This window comes from Eleutherodactylus coqui, chromosome 2, assembly GCF_035609145.1.
Source record: "Eleutherodactylus coqui strain aEleCoq1 chromosome 2, aEleCoq1.hap1, whole genome shotgun sequence".
Taxonomy (NCBI): Eukaryota; Metazoa; Chordata; class Amphibia; order Anura; family Eleutherodactylidae; genus Eleutherodactylus; species Eleutherodactylus coqui.
The window spans coordinates 200,993,936-201,016,890 of record NC_089838.1 but is presented as its reverse complement, the minus strand read 5'-3'; the positions used below and the strand labels follow the sequence as shown (position 1 = coordinate 201,016,890).

Below are 22,955 nucleotides of genomic sequence, written 5' to 3'. Positions count from 1 at the left end.
AAAATCGTAATTTTTTCCTTTTGCTTTGCTTAGATTCATTCAAATACTTTGGGGTCAAAATATGCAGTACACCCCTAGATGAATTTGTTAAGGGGTCTAGTTTTTAAAATGGGTCATTTGTGGGGGTTCTCTATCGTTTTGGACGCTCAATGGCTCTACATGTGGGCAATGGGGACTGGAATTTATTCCGTTGTACCCTGAAATCCAACGGGTGCTCCTTCTATTATAGGCCTAGCTATGTTTCCTTTAAGTAGATTAGGGCCACAATGGGTATGTTTCTGAACACGGGACAAATGGGGGTATCCATTTTGGGGCGAAAGTCTTCATTCCTATGTACACTTTCCAAAAAAACCAGTTTTTAAATTGACACAATTGCCAAAAAAATGAAAATCGTAATTTTTTCCTTCTGCTTGGCTTAGATTCATTCAAAAACTGTGAAGTCAAAAAAGTCATTATACCCCTAGATAAATTCGTTAGGGGGTCTACTTTTCAAAATGGGGTCACTTGTGGGGGTTCTCCATCGTTTTGGTCACTCAATGGCTCTACAAGTGGGCAATAGGGCCTAAATCTCCTTCAAGTAAAATTTCTGTTCCGAAAGCCACCGGTTGCTCCTTTCATTTTGGGCCCCATTGTGCATATAGACGTAATACTAGGGCCACAATGGGTATGTTTCTGTGCACAGGACAAACAGGGGTATCCATTTTGGGGTGCAAGTCTTCATTCATATATGTGTGGTACAAAAAAAACTGCTTTTGAAATGACAGAATTACCAAAAAATGAAAATCGTATTTTTTTTCCTTCGGCTTGGCTTAGATTCATTCAAAAACTGTGAAGTCAAAAAAGTCATCCTACCCCTAGATAAATTCGTTAAGGGGTCTACTTTTCAAAATGGGGTCACTTGTGGGCGTTCTCCATCGTTTTGGTCACTCAAGGGCTCTACAAGTGGGCAATGGGGACTAAATCTCCTTGAAGCAAAATTTCTGTTCCGAAAGCCACCGGTTGCTCCTTTCATTTTGGGCCCCATTGTGCATACAGACATATGATTAGGGCCACAATGGGTATGTTTCTGAGCACGGGAGAAACATGGGTATCCATTTTGGGGTGCAAGTCTTCATTCATATATGTGCTGTACAAAAAAACTGCTTTTGAAATGACAGAATTACCAAAAAAATAAAAATTGTAATTTTTTTCCTTCGGCTTGGCTTAGATTCATTCAAAAACTGTGAAGTCAAAAAAGTCATTATACCCCTAGATAAATTCGTTAAGGGGTCTACTTTTCAAAATGGGGTCACTTGTGGGGGTTCTCCATAGTTTTGGTCACTCAATGGCTCTACAAGTGGGCAATGGGGCCTAAATCTCCTTCAAGCAAAATTTCTGTTCCGAAAGCCACCGATTGCTCCTTTCATTTTGGGCCCCATTGTGCATCCAAACGTAAGATTAGGGCCACAATGGGTATGTTTCTGAGCACGGGACAAACAGGGGTATCCATTCTGGGGTGCAAATCCTAATTTTCATGTGTACTATAGAAAAAAGTCCTGTCTTTAAAATGACATATTTGCAAAAATATGAAGTTTTTGTTTTTCTCTTCTAAATTGCATTGACTCCTGAAAAAAACCTGTGGGGTTAAAATACTCATGACACCCCTCAGTGAATACGTTAAAGGGTGTAGTTTTTAAAATGGGGTCACTTGTGGGGGTATCTATCATTTTGACTCCTATGAGCCTTTCCAATCTTGGATTGGTGTAGGAAAACAAAGTGTTCCTCAAAATGCTGAAAAGTAATGTTACATTTGTACGTCTCCTAAATGGTTAAAAAAAAACGAAAGTTTTTTCAATGTGCGCCCAAAATAAAGTAAACGGATGGAAATATAAATCTTAGCAAAAATTTCTATATTATGTTTGCACATATTTGAGATATTGCAGTTGGAAATGTGAAAAGATGACGATTTTTTCAAAATGTTCCCAATTTTGGCGCTTTTAATAAACACAAATTCTATCGGTCTTTTTTTTCCACCTAAATGAAGTACAACATGTGGCGATAAAACAATGTCAGAATCGCTTGGATATGCAAAACCTTTCTGGTCTTTTTCCATGCTAAAGTGACACGTGACAGATTTGCAAAATTTGGCCTGGTCATTAAGGCGTAAACAGGCTTGGTCACTAAGGGGTTAAAGGTATGAAACGAGATGAGCCTAGAATACAGGTGGGTATGCTCTTACACGTCTATGTTCTGATCTTACTAAATATTTGTCTTGCCGTTTTCAAATCATATGATCCTATCAGGTTACGGGAAAGGAGATGGAAAAATATCACACATCATGTGGCTGTGAATAAAAATACTGCAGAGTACAGAATGGAAGGTGGCACAGTTCTGTACAAATAGTTTTGTCGGCTTTTTATGCAGGTATCCATGATTTTTCTATATAATTGCAGACCTTTGACTGTTCAAGATTGTACTAGTAACAAGTTAAAACGGTCAACAAAAAGAAAAAACAAAACCATCGAGCACTAGAAGGACTTGTCGTTTTGCTGCAAATCTTGGCATGCAGTTACATCTCAGGCAGATATGAAAATGATTAGAGTTGTGATGTGATTAGATAAGTGGTCTTGCCATCTGAGGTGCTAAAATGATTCCACCTATAAAAAGGCTTTCAGAGGCTACTTGGGTGTAGGGACATTTTTTTTCTTCTGTAGAGCTTGTTGACCACTAGACGCCTCTACCATGTAATCAAAGAGATTTCACCCCGTTAGAAGTTTAAGAGGGGTGGATTATTTGACTGTGAGAAGCTGGACGGTTGTATCAACAAACTGCCCACCACTAGGGCCGTTCTGAGCAGACTGTTAGGTGGTGTTGGGACCAGTGGATGTGTGAGGGGACGCACACAAGGTGACCAGGCTCAGGAGACCCTCAACAGACCACAAGTAGAGAGGATCGTCTGATCATCCAACAAGCATGAGCAGCTCCAACCATTATGTTGTCCGCCATCCAGAGACAGGTGGCACCATCATTACGGTCTCCAGTCTGTTGGAACCATTTCCAGGCACTTAGCAGAATGATGTTTGGTCTCAGGGAGCCCATTACATGTACTGCCTTTGACAGCCACACACCGTAACTTACGTTTACAGTGGTGTCGTAAACAACTAAACTGGACTACTACGACTTGGAACCGGGTTGCCTTCAGTGACTAATCCAGGTTTAGTTGGGTAGTGACTGCTGTGTTTGTGTCTGGAGACCTAAGGGTGAGCGCCTCAATCCTGCCTTGCTGTGGAATGGCACACTGACCCTACTACTGGTGTGACGGTCTGGAGGGCCATCACATATGACAGTTGGTCACCCCTAGTAGTGGTATGAGGGACAATGACAGCTCAGCGATATGTTCAGGACATCCTGCAGCCACATGGGTTCCTCTCATAGCAGGGCTTCCAAGAGGTATTTTCCAGCAGGATAATACTCGGCCGCACTCAGCAAGTGTGTACAGGAGCCTCCACAATATTGTCACACTTCAGTGGCTGCTCGGTTGCCAGATTTATCGCCAATAGAACATGTATGGGACTGCAAGAGAAACCATAGTGTGTGTTGAACACCATCTCGTTTCCCTTCCAGTTACTGTAACTTACTTGATACACTATTTAGATATTTTTGTTCAGAAGATCTGTAGAAAAAAAAGCTGCAACTGACCTTCGCACACAGAAATGTGAAGCCAGACAGCTAACTAAATATGGACTTAGTCACAGAGCAAATAGAATCCTTTATCATCTGTTTTACTTCATTTGATCTTCTTTACATATATAAAACTTAAAGGGGTTGTCCCGCGCCGAAACGGGTTTTTTTTTTTTTCAACCCCCCCCCCCGTTCGGCGCGAGACAACCCCGATGCAGGGAGGTAAAGAAAGCTCACCGGAGCGCTTACCTGAATCCCCGCGCTCCGGTGACTTCTCTACTCACCGCTGAAGATGGCCTCTTCCTCCGTGGACCGCAGCTCTTCTGTGCGGTCCACTGCCGATTCCAGCCTCCTGATTGGCTGGAATCGGCACGTGACGGGGCGGAGCTACACGGAGCTACACGGAGCCCCATAGAAGACTGCAGAAGACCCGGACTGCGCAAGCGCGGCTAATTTGGCCATCGGAAGGCGAAAATTAGTCGGCACCATGGAGACGAGGACGCCAGCAACGGAACAGGTAAGTATAAAACTTTTTATAACTTCTGCATGGCTCATAATTAATGCACAATGTACATTACAAAGTGCATTATTATGGCCATGCAGAAGTGTACAGACCCACTTGCTGCCTCGGGACAACCCCTTTAAGGTGCATTTACACTGAGAGATGATCGCTCAAAAAAAACCAAACATTCTAACGACAGTTTGACAGAGTTTTGAGCGATCATCTTTGCATAACTCTTAGGTAGCTGATAACTCCGAGAAAAGCAGCTGTTTTGTATATGCAAACAGCTGCTTTGTTCTCTGAGTTATCAGCGGTGTCCCGCTGAGCTCTGAGAAACAGCTGGAGCACTGACAGCTCCTTTTTTTCTCTGAGCTTTCAGCTGGCACCCTGCTGAGAAGTCTCAGTGGTATACCAGCTGAAAGAATGCCATCAGCACTGTCCACTGAGAAAAATCAGCGTGCGGCGCTGATAAGCCATCAGTGATTTCTAGCTATCACCGACGAACAAATAGTGCATGATGGCAGCGCATTTAGACACAACGATTACCGCTCAAAAGATGGCTTTTGTGCGAATTTTAAGCGATAATCGTTGTGCCTAAATGGGCCTCTAAGAATACTTACAGATTACCAGTTAATAATATCGGACAGCACATGACCAATAGACCCAGAGACTGACATCACTGCACCTGCTAAGTTTACTAATCATGAATAAAGAGGCATAAGAAGTTCTGTTTCAATTTGTAATATGTCCGAATTCAGTTAAAAACTGATCAGTTTTTAAAAAGGACTCCAAACGCAGGTGTGAAACCACCTTAATCTTAAACACATTTCTAAAAGTTACCCAATAAGTGGCTACTTTCAAATCAAGCTGTGAAAATATTAGAAAACCTAAAGCTGCAAAGGACCCATCACAGTCCCCTGCAGCTGCAGGCAAGATCTCGGGTCCACAACCACAACCGTATTTTCACCACATATCACCCGTCCGTGATACACAGTGAAGTCAATCAAAGGCAATTGACTTTCATTGTAAAATGCATACCGGCATGTAGACACTATCGATACGCAAGAGAAATAAATCGCAGCATGCTCTATTTCTCTGCGTTTGTACGCTATGTGAGCCCTATACATTTGTATGGGCCACGTATGATATGCTGTTCATATGCAATACATTGTATATGGGCAGCGGTTTCAATTGGGGGAGAAAAATGAAAAATAAATAAATCACACTGCGCATGTCCGTGTGATTTACAGGCATACACGGTGCCATATGCGGTCTCTGCCGGCAGAGTGTATGGCTGCCGAATGTGTAAAACACTGCGGGGAGACATGCAGCCTTGTACGCATATGGCCGAGGGCATGAGCCCTAATGGTCAGAGCCAAATCTAAAGTCATTTCTGGTAAGGTACCAAATCTAGCAAGAGCATAATGAACTTGATGATTTCATTGCAAGGGATGTTTCTATATAAGCTTTGAATGTAACCTCCTTGTGTACAATGGACATTTAGGAAATCAGGCTTTTCAATCCTAGTTTAAAATAAATAAGTCACTAGTATATTTCAGAGAGGTAACCATTTGACAATCATCTGTAGGCAACTATTAACATAAATCACAAAAGGGTTGCAATACAGAACTTGCACTGGACACGATCAGCCGTCCGGGGATTTGTCTAAATCCTAATGTACCTTGGGCAATAAATGTAAAACGGGTCTCCAAGCTGCTGCTCTCATCTAACTGAATGGCTTCCCGATTTCTTCCCGATTATGGACTGTGCACTGTGGGCGATTAATTACATGTTCAAATAACAATTATTGACATAAAACTGAGACTTTGATAATAAGAAAAAACTTGGCAGAAAAACAGTGCGTCTTGTGGAGTTTGTAACAGTCTAGCTATATTACTCAATATGAATTTCAGGCTATTTGCTTGATGTTCAGGAATTATTTTATTCGGCTCATACGCAGACAACATGCTAATATTTATTACTAAACTACTCATTTGTTTTTTTCATTCACCCAATTATGTGAAACCTTACAGGCACCGCAACTCCAACTATTTAGATATTTTCAATTACCTCACGCTTTAAATACCAAGTTCCCCAATGCTTCAACTCAAATCTCAAAGTATCCCACGATAGGTATACTTAAATCCTAGGGACCTAAGGGCTTAATTTCAGCATTTTATTACACTTCTACTTTCAGCAAAAGTCAGCTATAACCCACTTCCTGTCTTTGACAAATGGCAATCTTTTATCCCATCACTGTCACATTAGGGCCACCTGCACATGGTCGGGTCAGATCCCCTGCGAGAAATCTTTCGCCCCCTACAGGAATCCGTGCAGATCTCTTCATCTCCCGCAGCTCCGGCTCCGTGATGAATAGAGCAGAGCCAGGGCGCCGGGAGTTTCTGTGCGGGTCTCACATGCCGCGATTTGTTTTCTATGTGTATTTTCACGCAGACAAATCGCGTCCGTCTGCATAGAATTGCGTTTTGCAATACAATCCTATGCAGGAGAGCAGGGGCGGAAATTCTGCGGGAAATCCCGACGCAGAATATCCACCTGTGTGCAGGGGGCCGAAGAATTGTCAAATGTAATGGAATCCCATTTAACTGTATCCCCCGCTGCTAATAGACTGACACAACTTTATATTATACAACAATCATATCTTACTCCCACTCGTCTACACAAGATAGGAAAAATCCCTACAACCTCCTGCCACCGAGGTCACCAACCAAGTGCTGATTTCTGGCACTTAATATAGGACTGCCCCAACATCAATAATTTCTGGTCTAATGTTATTGCTTTTATAGCTCCACTTTTGCCATCTCCGCTTAGTTTAAGCCTGGATCCCAAAATTATACTGTTTGGTTTACTAGATGAAGAAAGTTGGCCAAGATATGTGTGTATATTTCTTAAAGAGGTGCTATTTCTAGCCCAAAAAAGCAATTGTTATGAAGTGGATGGCTGCTGAGCCACCCTTAGGATCATGCTGAATTAATATACTTGATACAGTAATTCCCTATGAAAAAGTTATTTACCAAAATACAGGCAGCCTGGATCAAGTCCAGAAACTATGGGGCCCCTGGTTCAATACAAACTCTACTTTGACCCTAGAATAGCCCTTTTTTATTTTTTCTATTTGGTCAGAAATAAAGAATGCCAGTACAAGTTGTTGCTTTTTTTCTGTTATAAAATGTTTATTGTTGTCTCAGTCTTAAGGTTATCACAGTGGGAAGCTTCTATAAAAGGCCAAATCAACTGTTAGGCTGGGTTCCCACGGAAAAGAAATCCCACAGCTTGGCTGCACCGAAAAGCCGCGAGATTTCCGTAGGAGACCCACAGCATCTCGCAGTGGATTTGGGAGCGGTTCGGCTGCCAGCATTCCGTAGCGGCTTTTTCTCCCCATAGAGAGGAGTGAGGCTGCAACGGAAAAAAAAAAAAGGAAGAATTGACATGCTGTGGCTGTCAATTCTGCAATGCATAGCCAGTTCTGCCTGGCTTTGTCGCGACGGATTGGCCGCCCCATGTAGTTGAGCTTTTTTGCAAAATCTCGTCCACATGGCTGGCTGATTCCAGGATTAGGAGCCGTGGGCGGATTTGCTGCACAGAAATTCCACATGGAATTTCCACGGCAAATCCGTCCCATGTGAACTCAGCCTTACAGACTAGCAATGCTTGATTAGATATGAACATGTACTCCTTTTATCCCTATGTACTAAGATTCATGATTTGCTAAGTAAAACGAAGTTTAAAAAAATTAAAGCTACTCATTTGTTGCCCAACTTAAAGGGGTTGTCCCGAGGCAGCAAGTGGGTCTGTACACTTCTGCATGGCCATAATAATGCACTTTGTAATGTACATTGTGCATTAATTATGAGCCATGCAGAAGTTATAAAAAGTTTTATACTTACCTGCTCCGTTGCTGGCGTCCTCGTCTCCATGGTGCCGACTAATTTTCGCCCTCCGATGGCCAAATTAGCCGCGCTTGCGCAGTCCGGGTCTTCTGCAGTCTTCTATGGGGCTCCGTGTAGCTCCGTGTAGCTCCGCCCCGTCACGTGCCGATTCCAGCCAATCAGGAGGCTGGAATCGGCAATGGACCGCACAGAAGAGCTGCGGTCCACGGAGGAAGAGGCCATCTTCAGCGGTGAGTAGAGAAGTCACCGGAGCGCGGGGATTAAGGTAAGCGCTCCGGTGAGCTTTCTTTACCTCCCTGCATCGGGGTTGTCTCGCGCCGAACGGGGGGGGGGGTTGAAAAAAAAAAAAAACCCGTTTCGGCGCGGGACAACCCCTTTAAGTGCAACTCTTCACCTTTGATTCCCTCTCAGGATTAATTGATAACTCAAGCAAATCAGTGTCTATGAGAATTTGCCTTTCCTCTAAAATGAAAAGAAGTCTCTTAAAAGTTTTGCTTAAAATGGAAATTCTCCCATGTCTTATCTAGGTACTGAACAGACCCGGAATCCAAACAATCCTTATTCTTTTAACAATGAAAGTCTGCCCATATTAGGAAACAATTAGATGAATAGCCCTGATATATATTTCTTTACTGTGCTGTTTGTCTGCAATTCACATGTCCATTCTTCCTAAACTGATGTACTTTTTCAGAATACTTCCTACTAAAGGTTTCCTCAACATTTACTTAAACTTTACTGAATGCAAAATTAAACAATTTATTCATTAAATTTATTTGGGAATGAAACAGGGCCAGTGGTAATAAGCCCACCCTTTTTGTTCTAAAAATGGTGGCTTAAAGGGGTTGCTAAGTCTTAGAAAACATGGCTGCTTTCTTCCAAGCACAGCACCACTCGTGTCCATGGCGTGCGCAGCTGCAATACCAGACAACCCCATGGAGGAGGGGGGAGCCACATTTTTCTAAGTCTGGACAACCACTTTTAAATCTGCCAGACCTGAAAATATCACAATAGCACAATTAGCCTAAATTTCCAGAGGCTAAATGGATTCTTTTTGAATCACTTACTACTTCCTCTTTTTTTTTTTTTTTTTAAGAGCCCTAATGTGGTCTTCAAAACTGGGTAAGAACATAGCCTCTAACTCCATTAAAATTGTCACTCACTCTACCAAATTTTGGAATTTTTACAAGAAAAAGTATCATTTCATACCCCTACCTCCTACAGCCAAATCAATGTCCAAGTTCCAAGCTTGGAAGACTATAGCAAAAGTTCACGAAATCCAGTAATTTGAAAAATGAATAACAGCTTGCCAAAACCAAATCGCAGATTGCAGCAAAACCCAATCCCATTCACTTCAGTGTGAGTGTGAGGTCACAGGGCTACACAGCCATTTCTGTTAGTGCAACATTCAAAGTCACTGTGTAACCATAGTATTATACATTGGGTTTTATTTCCTCATCATTTTCAAAATCTTGTCAAATCACTGAATGGTGATTTTCTTGTTTACAGTAAGAGGCCTACATTGATACAATATAACAAAGTATTACAACAGGATCAAGATTTGTACTGCTAAAATATTGCATTAATCTGATCTAGGATTGTCTAGATAGGATACAATTGTATCAACCTGTCAACTGAGAGAAATATTAAATCTGCATGGTTTACAGCTACTGGATAGAAAAGTAGAATGTTATCAAACACTAAAAAAAACAAAAAAAGCAAGTAGGTCCTGAAAACAGTGTTTGAACTCAAAAATGGGTAGATTTCCTAACCCCTCCCAGCCCAATGATGTACATCTACATCATAGGTGGAAGGGCATTCATTAAAATTCTGTACATTTAAGGTCCATTTACACGCAAAGATGGTCGCTCAAAATTCATCAGAAACTGACAGTTTTGAGTGATCATTTTGCATTAGCTACTAATGGTCTAATCAGCCCATTAGTAGCTAACTAGTTTCATTTGCATGTATTTAGAGAACAGCTGGTGGCCTGTTCTCTAAACACATCACTTTTGTTCTGCCACGGGCAGCAGGCTGCTTACGACGCTATCAGCGCTGCTCACGGCGAACAGCATGATGTCCCTGGTATCGGGGACGACGGCTTTTATGCTAAACTAAACTCAGCGATGGATGAAGAGTGCACAGTAAGTGCACGATGGGCACACATTTACACACAACAGCTATCACTCAAAAGCAGTCATTTGGATGAATTTTGAGTGATAATCATTGCGTGAAAAATCAGCCTTTACAGCATATGGATGGTGCGGGCTCAGGAGCTGAACCAGCATGTTCCACCACAGGAGACAGCTGTAACTGACAGCAAGGATCCTGCTGCAATGGCCGAGATTGGAGACAACACCAATTCAGGCTGTTAACTTCTTACATGTCACAGTGAATGCTAACAGCTGCATGCAGGCAATTAACAGAGTTAGGGAGCTTCCACTGTCACGTCTTTACCTCTCCACCAAATAATCGCGCAGGGACAATGAGTTGCCATAGCAACTAGAGACCTAATGGTGTCTTCAGGCCAGTCATTTCTGGTACTGTCAAAAAAAAAAAAAAAAAGAGAAGTACTGCAGTGTATTACTTGAGTAATCACAGAATTGCATTGTCAACTCACCTATGGGGACACAGCAAAAAAAAAAAAAAAAGGGTATGTGGGGGGAGTGAAGTAAAGTAAAAAATAAAAAACATAGTACATGACATGGACAGGATAAGAGGGGCTATCCAGCCTTTAAAAACTGATGGCCTGTCCTCAGGATGGGCCATCAATACCTGATTGGTGGGGATCCTAGCAGCAGACCCCTACCAATCAACTAAAAGGATACATGGGGATCATGCAAGAGATGCAGCCTATTCAAGGTTTACATCAGAGCAAGATACAGTTCATATTCAGAATGACCTATATTGAAAAAAAAAATATGGCAGAGTACTGCAGGCTTGTACTACTGAAGTAAACTGAACAAGCCTGTAGTATTCTAAATGGCCACGATTAAAACTAAAAAAAAAACTAACGTAAACATCGAAGAGGCTGCAGAGTTCACATGAGAGTCCAGTCCCTTCAACCAGCTGATCATCAGGGTCCACAGCAGTAGACCACCACCAATATCCTGTGTGCATGGCATCAATTTTTAAAAGTTGGATAACCCCTTAAAGGGCACCCTTCCCTAATACTTTGTTACACACCCTCTGGTAACATCAGCCACTAAGTGTTTTTTTTGTAGCCATTTGTGAGCTTCTTGCATCTGCCTACTGGTAGTTTCTTCCACTGCATTTCTCTTATGAATGCTATTGGAAATAGGAATCATGTAAACAGATTTCAGCTCTCCACAGATTTTCAGTTAGATTGAGATGAATAATTTCTGGCCAGTTTAAAAACTCTCCAATTTATATTCTTAACCATTCATGGTACTTTTGGATGTGAGCTTTGGGACATTATCCTGCTGTAGGATCCATTTTATTGGACTCATACCTAGTTATGTAACACTTGGGAGCACATGGTCATAGAATGGTAGCGTTGGAAGGGACCTCCAGGGTCATCAGTTCCAACCCCCTGCTCAGTGCAGGATTCACTAAATCATCCCAGACAGCTGTCTGTTCAGCCTCTGTTTGAAGACTTTCATGAAAGGAGAACTCACCACCTCCCGTGGTAACCTGTTCCACTCATTGATTACCCTTGTTGTCAGAAAGATTTTTATAATATCCAATTTGTCTCCTCCCTTTCAGTTTCATACCATTGCTTCTAGTCTTTCCTTGTACAAATAAGAATAGGGCTGATCCCTCTGCAGTGTGACAGCCCTTCAGATATTTGTAGACAGCTATTAAGTCTCCTCTCAGCCTTCTTTTTTGCAAGTTAAACATTCCCAGATCCTTTAACCTTTCCTCATAGGACATGATTTGCAGACCGCTCACCATCTTGGTAACTCTTCTCTGAGCGTGCTCCAGTTTGTCTAGGTCTTTTTTTTAAAGCGGGGTGCCCAGAACTGTGCACAATATTCCAGATGAGGTCTGACTAAAGAAGGGTAGAGGGGGATAGTGACCTTACCTGATCTAGACTCTATGCTTCTTTTAATACATCCCAGAATTGTGTTTGCCTTTTTGGCTGATGCCTCACATTATAGACTCATGTTCAGTCTATGATCTATTACCGTAGTATACCCAAGTCTTTTTCTAGTGTGCTGCTATTTAGCCCAGTTCCTCCCATTCTGTATTTGCTTTTTTCATTTTTCTTGTCCAGATATAGGACTTTGCATTTCTCCTTGTTAAATACCATTGTGTTAGTCACCACTCACTGTTCAAGCTTTTCTAGATCTTTTTGAATACTCCCTCTCTTCCCTAGTGCCATCCCTCCTAGCTTTGTGTCATCAGCAAACTTAGAAGTTAGATTAGTCCAGGATGACTTGTTTGTTACAAACCCATGCCTGCTCTGGTTAATTATTCCATTTTTATCCAATTACTTGCATACATGCTGTTTATTAATTTGTTCAAAGATCTTTCCCGGTATAGAAGTCAGGCTCACAGGCCTGTAGTTTCCGGGATTCACCTTCTTCCCTTTTTTGAAGATAGGGACAATATTTGCCCTTTTCCAATCTTCTGGGACTTCTCCTGTTTTCAAATATTATGGCGAGTGGTTCAGCTGTTACCTTCGCTGCTTCCTTTATTATCCTAGGATGTAATTCATCTGGACCTTAAGACTTGAATTCATTTAAGTTAGCTAAGCATTGCCTCACCATCTCTTTGCTTATAGATGGCCTGCATTCTTTTATTCCCTGTTGTAGTCAGGCTGCCAAGTTCTTTGAAGACAGTCTTGCATCACTTAGGCCGTTCTCACTTGAATGGGTCGGATTACGCATGCGGAGCCCGCAGTGGAATCTAGTCTTGACCGTTGTTTACGCATGGACGCAGACATTTAAATCTGTATGCGGATGGTCCGGAAGGCTCACCGTCCAACATGTGCAGTACAGATCTTTTCTTCCCCGCGCCATCGCCAAGAATCTGCAGCCAGGGCTGCGGGTCAGATGGCTTCCATTGACTTCAATGGAAGCCGTCCTTCTGGAATCCGCACAAGAAAAGAGCATACTGCGATTTTGTTTCCGCGAGCGGAAATCGAATCACTGTCTGCTCATGTGAGAAAACATGCAAATGTTGTATTCTTGTTAATGGATGCGGAATACCGTAGATCATCCGCGTGGATGACAATCACAGATTCCGCAATCCAAATCCGGTCGTGTGAGACCAGCCTTACATTGCTTCTGCTTGGTGATAAAAGCATTTCTGGTTCGCTCAGGCAGCTCTCTTCTTTGCCATTGTGAACAAGCAACAGGGAATAAAACTGGCCTCGAAGGGCATTAAAGCCAACCTTCATAGGCTAAATCAAGCCATGTGAGCACTCAGAATGTGGGGAAGGGCGAATCCAATTAATCACAGGTTGGTTTAATTTTGTCCTGTGCGCCATTAAGTGGAACCTGTAATGGACTTTATTCTGCCTCACCGATGGCTGCATAAAGCAGTGACAGACACGCTGATTTCAGCGGTCTGTCACATATAGGGTTATTTGCAGTGGTTTCAAGACATTATAGCTGGTTTCTGCCGCTGCCTGCAAGAGATGAGTCCAGTTTATTAAACCAAATCAGTCACTCACCATCTAGACATCGGAGCATCGAGTATAATTGTGCCATATCTACACAGAGTTTCAATCTTAGTAAAATCATATATTCTAGACCCTACGAAATTCATATTCATACGAAAAACACAATTTAATTATAAATCATAAAATACAACTCAAGCAACTCGAATTTGATAGACCACAGGGCCCTTGTGGAAACACAGAACATGACAAACTATAGTATTGTTAACAATATACTGGAACCGCTGTTTTGTTTTTATAAAGTGTCTCTCCAAGTTCTTATGAGACACTTATGGAGTTCCTTCATTAGCAAAAAGTCACTTACAGAGAAACACCCATTATTTGAAAGTCATCCAATCTTTTTCAATGTTCATATGCCGGACTCTGGCACTTACCACCTTGCCACGCTTTAAGACCTTATTACCAATTTTGAACTTTAAATCAAAGATAACACTAATTGCAGCGGCTAACCCTTTAAATGTCACTGTCCCAAACAGCACCCCTCCCGTGACGAGATCACAAGGTGCCATCTGGGTGTTAAGGAAGCCTAGGGCCTTCTAAAGGCCCGCAGGACTGACATGAGCGAGTGCCTATTAAAACAGGCCTGTGGCGATCACAAGTTCAAGCCCCTACGAGGGCCTAAAAAAAAAAAAAAAAAGTAACGTTAAAATGAGTAAAATACAGTTACTTTAACTGTAGAATACCACAAAAAAAAATCCGGCTGCGACAGAGGAGAGCCCCACTGCGTCTGGACAGGTGAGTAAATGTCATTTACAAAATAGTACAATTGTCTTTTGTTTTTTTTTCATTTTTCACTATTTAAAATATTTCTTACATTTCACAATGCTTTATATGGTACATTACAAAATACAACTCATCCCTCTAAACACAAGTTCTTATTTAGCCAGGTCATTGGAAAAAAAAACTGAAGATACGATTTTTTGAAAGTGGGGAGGAGAAAATGCAAAAGGACTGCAGTGTGAAGGGGTTAAAAACCATTGTACTTTATCTCATAAGGGACAGACTGCTGGAATCCGCATGTCTTACTACTTTATGCTGCCTTCAGTAAGGGCAGCATAAGGTGCGTCACAGGTCCCCTTAATCATGCCCTGGCAGTGTTTTCTGTTTGTATTCTTTTTTTTTTTTTTTCTGCAAAGTTTTGTGTCTTGTGCTTCTCAGCGTCAAAGCTATGGATTTACATATATATCGAAGCGGTTTCACTAAACATCTTATTTCAGGAGATATTTTACATTACATGGTGGATTTAATATTCACCACAACTGCATATACAAAGTGTTTTGGTGGCATTTTGTATTGTTGCATTTGTGAATTCCTATACAGAAACGTATTGCAAAAAAGCCAAAAAAACCATAATACTCTGCATGCTAATTAAAAAAAAAAAAGCCATAAACCAAAGAGCAGCAAAAAACAATAATGTCACTAAGAAAAGCACTGTGAATCCAGCCCTACGCTGCTTAACATGTTTGTAATGGTGGGTTTTTTTCTGTGTGTGTTTTTGCATCCGGCTAAAAGATGTATATGAAAGTCTCTAGTGAGATATAAAAACACTCCACACACAAAGCTTTTAGTTTGTGGCATTTTTGGTCAGTGGCATTTCATTCAAAACCCATTTATTTTCAAGAACAAACATCATGACACATCTGTCATGGCAGACATAGGAGCAGAGCTTGCTACTGCACGGCTCGGTGCTAGTTCTGATACAGCTGATCAGACCCCCAACAAACGGAATCTGAGGACCTCATATTATAGTCCGGGAAAACCTCTTTAAGGCTGGGTTCACACGGGGTGGAATTGACGCAAACTTTCTGGGCAGACTTTCTGCACGGAAATTCCACAGGCATTTTGTCTTGGGATAAAGCAGCAAGGTGGTCGAGATTTGTTAAAAAAAAAAACACAGCCACGCGCTGAGGAGAAGCTGTTGCGGCCAAGCCACACTGAAACTGATATGCCACGCAGAATTCAAAGCCGTGGCATGTCAATTTTATTGCAGTCTCTGCTGTGGCCTCTCTCCTTTCTATGGGGAGAAATGGTTGCAGCGGAATGCAGGCGGCAAAGCCACTTTACAACTCGTGCCGAACGGCGCGAGTTTTGAAGCTGCATTTCTGCCAAAGAAATCTCGAGGTATTTATGTGCGATCACGCTGCGGTCATTCCGTGAGATTTCAGCGGGATTTACATTCCCTTTTGAACCCAGCCTTATACAAGTTTTTCAATACATTCATAGAAATTCAAAAATGTTCCAATGACAAAATTTGTCCTGGGACCGACGGGAGAGTCTTATTACCTGCTGCGATCCTTTCTCCCGATTCAACTGCCAATTTACTTGTTCATGGGACTCCTCTTCATTCTTCCAAAGATGGCCACAGCGATTCTTAAACTGCCCGATGCACAGAGCACTAGTAATGCATTCGTAGTCTAAGACATTACACGCTGCTTGGACTGGCCAGTGCTACTCAAGGAACAAGTGGATCAGCGCCAAACCAGGAGAAAGGGCGGCACCTGATATTAGAACTTCCCCCTCCAATCCCTGAACAAACTGTGTCCCCAGTTCTAGCAACTCGATGGAAACATTAAAAAGTGATGGCTCTCAGAACACTGAGGCAAAAGTGAAGAATAATAAGTAAATTGCTGCTGCCTTAAAGGGGTTGTCCCGCAGCAGCAAGTGGGTCTATACACTTCTGTATGGCCATATTAATGCACTTTGTAATGTACATTGTGCATTAATTATGAGCCATACAGAAGTTATCAAAAGTTTTATACTTACCTGCTCCGTTGCTGGCGTCCTCGTCTCCATGGTGCCGACTAATTTCCGGCCTCCGATGGCCAAATTAGCCACGCTTGCGCAGTCCGGGTCTTCTCCTGTCTTCAATGGGGCCGCTCGTGCAGAATGCCGGCTCCGTGTAGCTCCGCCCCGTCACGTGCCGATTCCAGCCAATCAGGAGGCTGGAATCGGCAATGGACCGCACAGAAGAGCTGCGGACGACGGAGGGAGCAGACCCCGGCGGCCATCTTCAGGGATGTGAGGGAGCCCTTAGGCTGGGGTCACACGGGTCGGAATTCCAGCGGAATGGCCGCACTGAAAAACCTGTGAGATTTCCACTGGAAAAGCGCAGCTTCAAAACCGACAGCCTTTAGCCGCGGGTTTTGGAGCAGTTCTGCCATCGGAATTCCGCTGCGGCTTTCTCTGCCCATAGATAGGCCGCTGCGGAAACGACAAAAGAATTGTCATGCTACAGAATTTAATTCCGTGCCGCAGGTCAGTTTTCGTGCAGAGGGGCAGGGAGGGGGTGGAGAGGAGGCGGAGAGGGGGCAGGAGCTCAGAGCACTGCTCCCGGCTCTTCCAGCCTCCTCCCCCCCTGCAGAGAGAGACGCCGTATATCAGCCGGTGTGAATATGCGGCCGATATACGGTCATCTGAATGCGCCCTTAGGGTGCTTTTACAGGCAACGATTTATCGTTCGCAGAGGCAAACCACGTCAGGGTTGGCTCCTGCAGCCTATTTGTACATGCAGATAAATTGTTACGTTGTTCGCATTCACTGTATAAGTGAATGAGAATCGAACAATTGGTTTTTAAACCGAACAAGCTAATGACGATTTTCATGCTTGCATGAAACGAATGATAATTCATTCAATCATTCACCGTGTTTACACTGAATAGTTTTGGACAATCCAGAGATTTTTTTGGAGTGATAACTGTTCCAACTAAGCAGATATTTAGGCTGGTTTTACACGGCCGAGATTTTCGCACAAGATTTATGTGATGCGAAGGGAAAAAAAAATAATCACAGCCTGTCCTATCTTTGTGCGGGCTCTCGCATCACATCGCCCATTGTTTTCAATGCTGGAGGCATCACACCCCATGCTAGATGCACGCAAGTGCCATGCGAGGTTCCCCATTTAAAACAATGGAAAACACCCTACAATGCTCCACTGAGATGACTACTTCCCTGAAGTGAAGCGAGGCGGTTTTGATACAAACCCGCCTCGCATCCATGGCAAAAAATCACACGTTGGGAAGTGCGATATCAGGCGGTGTTTCATGGCCCCATATTGCGCTCCTCTGTGTTAAATTACCCTTACGGGACTCACAAATTTCTCACCTGGAACCTACTCCCCCCCAAAAAACAGAAGAAGACGAATCTCAAGACACGTCCATTGTTGTCGATGTGAGAAAACATCTCCCTGTTTTTTTGGATAACAGTCTGGGTCCCCGGCCGAGCACTTTTCTAGTCACGGACACAACATAGAACACATGAAAGTCACCATTTTAAAAGGCAGTTTCAAGTCACAAAGCCACAGACGAATTTGGGAGTACAAATTATAACAACCTTTGACACTTTCAACAGAGGGTTAAATTACTCAAGAGGATTCATGTGTGAATGGGAAGTATGAGATGTCTATAACACAGATAACACTCTGACCCCTCAACACTATTTCAGAGTGCGTAAAACCTTCATATCTTTATCAGTGGACTATTTATTTATTTCTCTACCCATCCTGTTGTAGTGTCCTTTCAAGTGCAAATTAATCACATCCATGTCTGTGCCTTGTCATAAGTATGTGTATATATGCATGCCTCTTCGGATCTATTTCACTATGCCTGAGGAACAACCCTGAGAGGTTGGAAAGCTCGCTATAACATGTCTATAAGATTACGGGGTTTCTCTTGCTGGGGACAATCACATTTTGCTCTACTGGCCAACACAGTACCAAACCTACAGCCTCGTATTCCAGAGAGCGGGTCCTGAGGTGCAGGCCGGCCATACTGCCAGACACAACTGCTTCCACTTCAAGAATTGTAGCAACTAGTTTCCTTCTACAGGACTGAAATGTCTGACAGGATGGAAGCTGAAGAGTTACAAGTGGAGCGAAATCAGCCCGTGTGGTTCCACCATGAAGGGAGCAGACAAGGCTTGTGGCCGAGAAGTCCCTGAGTGCCGACCCCCAGCAGTGGTCACCACAGTAGTCCCCTCACACCTACCGTCCCCCCTCACAGCCAGGAGACCACACTGCTCACTACTGATGGAGCGCAGCAGAGCCGACATGTCCGCGCACACACCGCCCGACACAACCCCCAGCAGCGCTCCCGGCGCACTACTAGCGCTCTCCACATGAACTCCGCTCTTTGTGTAGGACGAACGCGGCCATAAATACCGTGCAGTATGGCGGACACGTACGGGAGCTCGGCCTCGCCGGAACTTTATTCCCCGGTCTGGAGGCTCCGCGGACCACAACGCGTCCCCGCCGGCTGCGGACTCCAAGCACGTCCGCTGCTGCCAGGTGTGCGTCCCCGGCTCCGCTGACGGTGAAGTGCCTGGTCCCTCAGTCCGGGCTCGGTACTACTCTCACGGGCCGAGATTCTCTCAGTCACCGGCCGCAAGATGGCGGACACGGGGGAGGCGCCACATCACGGGGGAGGGAGAGCACGACGAGCAGCTCGGAGTGACGGGGTCCGACCTCAGGAGCCCCCGGAGGGAGAGCCGCAGGCTACACACTGCTAGTCACACTGTGGCGGCAACGGCGGACTCGGTGTCCTTCCCGGCGGACTCCGTCCTGCTGGGGAGACCATGAAGCGGATACAACAACTGTTACATTGTATCATTATGGCCCCAACATTCTAATGACGCGCACGTGACAATGGAAGGATTAGCGCCGCTAGTCAATATAATATATCACTCAATGGTTGTTTATCTACAGCCCCAAATCCCCTGCACGGAGGAAACCGCCGCCAGGGGGCGCTTAGTGCAATGGCTTCTAATACTCAGTCTTGCCTGCAATAAGCAAAATAACTCCAAGGCTCACTAAATACTGGGAGCATCTAATGCTTCCCCCGAAGCAATGTGACAAAGCAACGTCTCATCTCTACCTGTAAAAAGGGCTATGCATAAATAGACAAGCCTATATGTGCAAGATTGAAGTATGGCTGCGTGAACCCTACTATAAGCCCATGTAGGTGCCGCAATTCATGGGATCCAACAATTTAGGCTGTTTTCACGCGGGCTACAAAATCGTGTGACTTTGTAGCGGTGCAACCACGCTACAAAATGCATATATGTGAGGCCGCATCCACACAGGCGATTTTGTCGCAATGCGACAGCACTACAAATCGCATTTATGTAGAGCCCATGCTTTCCTATGGGTTCTTCCACATGAGCGATGTTTTGTAGCCTGTGACATTGCGAGACTACAAAATCGTGGCATGCTCTATACAGCCGTGATTTGCGGTTTTTTTTTTTCGTAGCCCATGTTTCCCTATGGAGTCTTCCATTTTGTTGCATTACGTCTCACGAAAGATGGTTTTTGTGCAGTGCAATGCAATTTTTACAGTAGGAAATCCTACTGAAAAAGCCCTAGCTGCAGTTAAAAAAAGCAAAAAAATAAATACATTACCTAAGAAGTGCTATCCAGCTCCAGTGTGGGTCTCTTCTTCACTTCGGCACTCGTCTTCAATCTTCTGCCAGCCCTTCCTGGATTGGACAGTCAAAATCCCCGCCTCCAAAAAGGGCTGACTGTGATTGGTTCACGAGCGCCAGGGGCTCAGCCAATCAAAGCTAGTGCTCAATGAGCAAATCACAGCCATTCATTCATTCACCGCACTCGTGAACTAATTACAGCCAGCCCTTCCTGGAGGCAGGGATTTTGATCCTTCAATGCAGGAAGGTCTGGCAGAAGACTGAAGACGAGTGCCGGACGAGAAAAAGAGACCCATGCCGGGACCAGGATAGCGCTTAGGTGATGTATTAATATATATCTTTTTTTTTACTGCAGCTAGGGCTTATTTTCGGGGTAGGGCTTATATTTCAAGGCTCTTCCCGAAAATCCACGCAGGTGGTGCTATAAAGTCGCTCGACTTTGTAGCGCCACAAAATCACATAAAAAACAGTAAAAAAATTGTGGTTGCACGAAAAAAAAAATGGCATGCTCTATTTTTTACCTGTGCATTAAAAGTCTCCATAGAAGTCAATGGGGATGCACACGCTAAGATGCGGGAAATACTGTGAAATTGTGCAAGAAAAATAACATATATCAACCCCTTCAGGCTGCCTGTCCACGGGCGTTGCTGTATCCCGCCACCCGGGGGCAGGAGCCTGCATACGGATCTCCGCGGTCAGCCTATCTGACAGGCTGACTGCGGAGAATCGCGGCAATTCACAGCATGCTGCGAATTGCCGGCCGCGAGCGGAGAATCGCTAGGATTCTCCACTCGTGGACAGGGGGGCTGTGCTTCCATAGCAATGCTATGGAAAGCGTGCATTGCATTCTCCGCGGCCGGGTTATCGCAGCAGGGAACAAAATGTAAAAACGCCCGTGGACAGGCAGCCTTAGTAACCACCCATATGTGTTTTCAAGTCCTGGGTGTTTGGGCTGTATTCTACAGGGCCATAAAAACATGCCAGCCGTGTAGACTAAAGCCCCGGGGTCTGTGAGTGTGACACCTTGAGCTGTCATTGGGGGCCATGGTGTGCAGTTCTCAGTCACGTGATCACAGTTATCCAATAGATAATGGCGATCACATAAAAGTTTTAAAAAAATTAAAGTTTCATCTACCCTCATGGATCAGATCTGTGAGGGGGAGATGAAACTACTCTCCTCTACTGGCCTCTGCGATGTCCCGTGACGAGCTGGTCCTGTAAGGTCCTGCTGCCAGCTTCTGTGCATGAGCGCCACTGGAAAAATGTCAGGTGCATGCGCAAAATCCCAGGAGAGCCTGGGAAATTTAACATTTCCCTGCCCCCGGCTACCAAAGGTAGCCCAGAACCTGGAGATTTCACGGGGGGGCCGCGGTATGCGGTTCTCGGTCACTTGATCGCCATTATACAATGGATAATGGTGATCATGTAAAAGTAAAAAAAGTTAGTTTCATCTCCCTTGACGGATCAAATCCGTGAGGGAATATGAAGTTACTTACATAAGGCCCCTGGATTTGTTCACTGTATCCATGGACTTTTCCCCAATTTCTGCGTATGCTCCCGTCGGCAAAATGACGGACGCATGCACAGAAGCTAAGGATTGCCTGGTGAGGTGAGATGAAACTTCTTACTGAAGGCCTCCACGTTTGAGCCCCAATGTGATTATCCTCCACTGACTTTCCCCGGTTTCTGTGCATTTGCCCACTGGCAAAATGGCGGACACATCCACAGAAGCCAGGGAGGGCCTAAAAAATTTTAAACCTTTTTGCGCTCGGCTAAAGGTAGCTGAAAGCCTGGAGCATTGACCGGAGACCTTGTGGAGCGGTCCCCAATCAAATGATTGCCATTATCCAATTGTATAAAAAGGTAGCGATCTACCTTAGGCCGTTCTCACACGAACGGATAAGAATTGCGTTTCCGTGAGCATTTGTTCCATGGTATTGCGTGGATCAATGAAATGCATTGGAATACACAATTCCGCTCACATTAGCGGGTCGGAATTATGTAATTCATTCGCAGAAAATGGAACGCTGCATGTTCTATTTTACCACGGATATCCGTGACATAGAGCCCATTGTTCTCTATGGTCATGGTTATATCCATGTCATCACTAAACGATGGCGCGGGAAATATAAACAAACTAAACAAGGTGTATTGTACATGACCCCTGCGTGAGTACACAGTTATGCGCAGTACATTACACGGCTGTACGCAGGGTCACGGCCAGGCTCACAGCTGGGATCCGCTATGAGCCCGGCATTATTTAGATCGCTACCTGTAATGCCTACTTCATTCACAAGAATTCCCCTGCAACACTCACTTTCCTGCATTTCTAAGAGCAGCTTATGGAGCGCCTTCTGTTTGAGACTGCCGCACCTCAGCAAGCTTAGGGAGGCTCACAAAGCGCCACATTTTACACCCCATCCCTGCCACTGAGGTCAAGACATACCCCCCAAAAAAGTGTTGGGTTTGAGGCAAGCATGGGGGGAGGTGGGATACCCTTAACATTCCACTTGCCCATCACAACCAAGCCTCTGCAATTACCTCTGTTTTGAGACATATCACGCTTTTTTTCTCCATTAAATGTTTTGTATTGAAAATGTTTATCTTCCAAAAACGTAACATATACATCAATACAATAACCGAACCCCCTGACCCCATGTCTCCCTCAAACATCTTGACTGAGTTTCTCGCAAGCCGAAAGATATCATAAACTTCTTTGAAATCACCACATCATTTTGTAATACATAACTGAATAAAACATTACTATGATACATTATGAATGGCATTTGGTAATACTCCTTGTAGACAAGACCTAATAGCTGGT

The 22,955-nt window shown here is 44.1% G+C and overlaps 1 protein-coding gene across 3 annotated transcripts in view; it reads right to left on the bottom strand.

The window, feature by feature from the left end:
• The window catches only part of PPP6R2 (protein phosphatase 6 regulatory subunit 2), a 94,776-nt gene extending 75,675 nt beyond the window's left edge, over positions 1 to 19,101 (bottom strand). For 2 of the 3 annotated variants that reach the window (XM_066592205.1, XM_066592207.1), the window contains exon 1: positions 18,896 to 19,101. The gene's annotated coding sequence lies outside the window, so the exon portion shown is untranslated. Of the gene's footprint in view, positions 1 to 18,872 lie in introns of all 3 variants that reach the window. The other variant, XM_066592206.1, reaches the window with a different exon arrangement.
• Positions 19,102 to 22,955: the final 3,854 nt, after the last annotated feature.